Here is a 6,000-nt window from a genome sequence, read left to right as displayed (position 1 = left end):
CACACACACACACACACACACACACACACACACACACACACACACACTGTATCCCCACAGCTTCCTCCATGATACATCTCTCTGCTCTCAAAATGGTGTCACATTATGTGCTGGACTTCCCTCTGCTCGTAATGTCCTTGTCTCTGGTCCGTGTGTCTGGGCCCATACAGTTGCAGAGGGACAGGGCAGGGTTGCATCTTTAACAATGTGACCTCATGCTCTTTGCCATGTCTTTAAAAAAATCTCACATTAGCAAGTGTTTGACGAAAACAGGTGGAGCAGGCATCCTAACCTTGTCGTTAATTGTAATTTAACTTAACAATTAAAATCACATTGCCATGATATTACACCACTTAATGTCAAGGTCTGGACCAATTAGATTACATACATGCATCTACTGTATGTTAAATGGGATTTTAACTTGAGTATTGTTGCTATTCTCTCATCATAAAGTCTGTTGCAATGTATGATACACACAATGGCCGCCATTTATCAAATTATTCATGATCACATGATGGCAGCTATATTAAATCATTGATAAACTAAATCACCCCATTCCACCTGATGTGGCTCGTCTGCTTCACTGCAAAGGTGTGGCTGCTTCTTTTGTGTCCGCGATAATGAAAGTGTCCCCCGATTACACCAGAGAGCAGGGAATGTTCCCTCGGATAATTAGAAACATAGGGGGAAATTGTGTATCATTTCATTACCAGGAGGAAAAATGGGGGCCATCCATCATCATCCTTTCATTCATTAATTAACCATAAAAAAATAATGTAATATCTCCAGCAAATGCTCATGAAAACCATTAAGCTGATAGATATCCAAGGGAAAATGTCACTCCTCCAGCTCGCCCGGGAAAGTTCTGCCACTACAGAATGGCCGACTCATTCGATAATCCTAAACACCCTTCACCCTGCCACCCCCTCTATTCTACCACCCACATGCTGCTTTGATTTGAAAAGGCCATCATTTTTACAAAAACTATCCCATTATGTATGAATGTGTTCTGCAGTATTACTGAATTGCCAGTGTTCTCAGAAAAGGAGAACATTTTATTAATTTAAGTATAGTAGGCCATCTGTGAGCTCCTATTGATGCTGCCCCTGTCTTTGTGGATCACAAATAGAGATGGACACAGATTTTTCTCTCACACTGGGTTTGGTGTTCTCACTCATCTATACAGTTGAAAAGCTGGTTCCACATGTTGGTTTTTTTCACTGATGTAAATAATACATATTTCTTAACTGACTCAACCTCTTCAAAGCCATCAGAGCTTTGGGTGTACTCTTATGGGAGTCATCTCTTATTCTCTGTGAAGACAATGGATGGCACTTTCACCTCGAGAACCCCTGGTGTAGTGTAGCTTTGGTGGTATTTGGTGGTATTCTAGCTAGTCTAGCTGTGAAAAAGTCAAGATCTGACAACCATAGGAAGATATCATAGTTGAGACGTCTTACCCCCGACACAAATGCCACTTTGAAAACATGATTAACGTTTCTAAAACTTTTGGACCTCACAGAGTCTTACAGTTAGCTGTCCCCACGTTATACGCTGCAGAATGAGGAGGAGATCTGGGAGAGTTGATACCATTATAAGGAGCCAAGTGACCTCTGCACTGCAGGGCAAAATCTCAGGTGATGCCTCAGCGAAAATATCAGTTGGATCAAGGGAACTGAAAATCTGATGTGTGCCCTTATTCTTCGCCCCTCTTGAGATTACAAGTTATGATGGGTAATGCAGTAACGCTGCATATAAACTGAAATGGAAATATTTGAAGGTTCATGAGTGTTCGTATAATTAACTACTTGAATTATTTCTTTGTAAAATGCTGCGATTTGGATGACACAACATTCTTACATTGCTTCTATAATGAGAGGGACTCTAAAATTATAACTGGTAATGAAATAGGTCATAAGCATGCAGAGGAATCATAAAAAAGGACATTATCAAATGTTAGTAAATAATACCAGATGAGTCAGAGTAGTGATGAAGAGACCCCTACAGAGGTTTATTCAGTGATGATAAGGCACTGGGACTGTATTTGTTGTATATGTCCCCAATACAAAAAATATAGAAAACCTATATTGTCGGTAGATTCCGGTCTGTGATTGTAGATTTTGACATGATTTCCGGGTCAATGCTTCAGAAGTTGTTCTGGTGCAGGTGGTCTAAGGTCTTTGTCTCCGTGCTGAGCCACTCAGTAGGATTAGGTTTCAGTCAGACAGTGGCCCTGAAACCTAAATCCAGATTAGCAGCCCATCACCATGACGGTGGAAGCAACAGAATTACATTAGCGCACCTATCAGTCACACACACTCTACATGGGCTTACAAGCCGCCTGCCTGCTGAATCATTGTTCTGATGGTCTGTGGAGGGATGTTTTTTTCATTAAATGATGCTAAAGGTGACATGTTTAAGAAAATGTTTTAGCTGTGTTTCAGGATCCTTCAAGGCTGCCTGAGATGAAAATTCCTGACATATACTTTATATTAACAACACAATCACACACAATCAAGTAGCGCTTACTGCTGCTTTTTGTTTAGTATAGGGAACTATTTATTTTCTCAGTATTTATGGCATATTATGCATGCACTTTAACCAAACTTCACTCTGAATTACTTGTGGCAAAATGCTTGTAAAAATGTATCAGGTGAAGCATAAACTATTATACAGACTGCCATACTCATTTGCTAAAGTTTTGCTGTACATAAATACATGTTTTGTCGACTTTATGGGCATAAATGTGTTCTCTGCTTCAGCCAAAACTCTTTATGAGGATATTATTCTTCATGATCAGTACATAGCTAAAAATCTGCTGAAAGCCAGGATGATTTGGGGCTGATGTCAGCAAAATGCCCTGATCCAATGGAAGCATCTGGGATAAAAAATGTTTGGTACAGCACTTTGTGTATCTTAATATACCTTGTGAGTCCCTTGTATCCATTAACAAACTACCGATACCAGAAGTCAGTCCCGGACCTTTCCATCCAATCACCTCAGCACAAGATGACTGGAAGGAAGAATACAAGCAACATTTGGATGGGTTTCAATGTTTAGTCGAAACAGCCATGAACTCCCAATCTTTACAACTGGAACAAAAACAAACAGATGTTGTGAAACCTGATGGGGGCAATTTTTTTAATTGTTGTACCCAACTACAGAATTTCCACAGCAAAATCATAGATACAAATTATTACAACTGAAGTTAATATTGAACTTATCATGGGATATGTGGCTTGAAAGCTTACCTGTTTATTCTTAGTTTTGATTTTTCAGTTCATCAATAAAGAAAATACTCCCAAATAACCCCAAACATCCCTTTGGCTTTCATCACCGCTGGCCAACACTGAGGGCATCAGTGTACATGATTGCACTAATCATGTCATAAGGGAGAGCTTTTAGGTTTTTAAACAAGATAGTAGAGTCCATGTTCTTTGCACTTGGATTAGTTCTCTGTGAGCTGCTTAACCAGTTCCCAATGGGGTTTCTGTATGTGTGTGTGACAGGGAATGTACCCATGCACATGCTAACACACATGTACACACTGATGTGTCCACAGCAATAGATGTCTATATGTACATGACCCAGCTGTGACCTCTTGTGTGATTAAGACCTGAAATCAGCCCCATCCGTCAAGTCTGATTGCTTCTTTAGAGCTGAAAGAGCTTTTTAGGACAAAATTAGAGCTGTAGGGGGAAGCAACGTGTGAAAGAAATGGTGGCTGGAATATGACACATTTCAAATGTGGCACATGATATACTTAGTGTGAATATTGTGTTGTGCTCTGTAAAACTGTGAGATATTTTCTGAAGATAGAACTGGGATTGTATCTCTGTAGAGTGGCAGGTAGGGAGGTGTCACTGAACCTGAGTAAAGTCTATAAATCCATGATTATACACACAGGGGTCCCTGCTGAGCCCTGAGGTAAACTCTTTGTCATATCTCACAGGTGCTTTATTCTGTCATTTGTTACACATTGACTTCATATTATTGTTTTCTGTTTCAGTTCGAATTAGAGCTTTTTAAATAACGATTTTGAATACTGATGTATTGGGGTTCTGGGTGACCCCGGTCAAAATCAACCAATTGCAGCCTATGCAGTTTAAAAGATGAAATAGAATAAATAGATGAAATGCTTCCCATGGGTCCTAATTTAATATCACACACTGTTAGTCATTTTGAAGGAGACAAACACTAGTCTTAAAACTAGTCTTATTGTGTCTGTGTACTGTACAACCAGTTCTGATATTCCGTGGTAACCGTGACATACAGTTATCGTGTTTCAAACATAACTTGGCCTGTAACACACACCCATCTGAAGAGTCTTGCAATCAGTATGCCTGGGAACCTTTACTCATGTTCCACTTGGTTTGAGCGCCAACCTATCGCATCAGTTGCTTTCTTTTTAATATGCAGTACACTTCAGTCAGTTTATCTGTGATGCAGTCGTTGAGACTGCTGTGACTGACCACTAACCGAATGCATCAAAAATGCCGTCCTGATGAGAATTTTAATTCGGGGAAGATGCTGTGAGAATAAAGCGTTACGTCACTTTGATTCATTCTGATGAAATGTCTTGCAGCGGGAAGAGGGATGAATTATTAATGATGCGAAAGAGAAACATGTTCAATATGTAGCGGAAAGTGTAAATAATTAAAGATGGCCCTTTGACGAATTATCCCACGCTGAGCAATTCCCCGTAAAAGCATACTGTACTTGTTCAGTGAGTGGAGGTGTTCAGGGCCTCTGCATTCCCCACACTGGCTGAAATCTTTTTGGTGGTAGAAAAGAAAGTCCAAAGGTGTTATTTTTTAAAACTTTTCAGAAAAATTGCTTCATGACTGCCAAGGTTGAAATTCTCCATCTGCCTCTCTCCTTTTAATTTACTGTTCTCCCTTCCCTCCCGAGCATCCCGGTCCAGATGACGATGATGAAGTACAAAGTGGTTAAATGCTACCGCTAACTTCAGAGGGGCTTTTAATAATGAATTCAGGTTTCAGCTGCCTTGATTAGATGAGGCTTGCTCCATTTCGTGGGAGCCAGTGGGGAGGGAGGTAGCAGCCTACGAGATGTAAGCCGAGTTAATTCCGTTTCTGGGATTCACCTGCCCTGCGTCGACTCTCCAGAGGAGGCTGCCACCTGCTAGCTAACTGCTCTGATGTCCCCAATCTCTAAGCTCATGTGAAATGAGGTTTTCTGATGAAAGACAATGAAGACTGCTACGGCTGAACGTTCGGACCTTTTACTAGAAAATAAAAAAAACAGGTTGGTTAAATATACTGCACGGGACCACTACCCCCCCTGCCTGACTCATGATGTCATCAACAGGTTATACGCCAAACCATTAATGTCTGCTTTGTCTTAACCTTGTCATCTCTTAACTTACTTGACATTTAACAGACAGTTGTCAGGCATACATTCATCATCTCATGGGGTAAAAAGTTGTTATGAGTAAAACATTCCAATTGCATACATTGCTGTGTATTAGGCACATGCATTTGCTATGAAGGTTTTCTTTGAATTCAGGTTATAACAACTTATTTGAGCAGTAACTTATCCATAAAAACATAGTTTGTCTTCACTCAGAAAGATTCCATAACACAAGATGTAGATTAAGCGTTAAGCCTAGTTTTTTTGTTTCCAAATGCTATGATACATCAGGGAGCATATATAAGAAATACATATTGATCTCTGTGGGTTATTAAATAAGACAGGTTTCCAAAGAGGCAATAATCTACAGCCCTTTCTCCCACACCCCATCTTTGGCTCACTCTCTTATTGAATCTGTCAGCTGGCCTACAGCAGCAAACCGTTTAACACAAGTAAGCAAATAAATATCAGACTCCGATGAGTTCAACCATGGCCAACAGCTAGTGTTGCAACTCGTTTCGCTGTAGTTATTTCAGAGGAGTGTGGGCCGGGACAAATGGGGGCAGGAAATTCCAGCAACCCAGCTGACCTGTGGTTGCACCAGAAAAAAAATAACATTGGTCCTTT

General features: G+C 40.4%; 1 protein-coding gene across 2 annotated transcripts in view; it reads left to right on the top strand.

Moving 5' to 3' along the window:
* The window catches only part of nrg3a (neuregulin 3a), a 301,861-nt gene that overhangs the window by 3,360 nt on the left and 292,501 nt on the right, over positions 1-6,000 (top strand). The gene's annotated exons all lie outside the window — the stretch shown is intronic.

Source organism: Anarrhichthys ocellatus, unplaced genomic scaffold, assembly GCF_004355925.1.
Source record: "Anarrhichthys ocellatus isolate YVR2014 unplaced genomic scaffold, GSC_Weel_1.0 scaffold3, whole genome shotgun sequence".
Classification (NCBI taxonomy): Eukaryota; Metazoa; Chordata; class Actinopteri; order Perciformes; family Anarhichadidae; genus Anarrhichthys; species Anarrhichthys ocellatus.
This window is presented reverse-complemented; position numbering and strand designations above follow the sequence as displayed.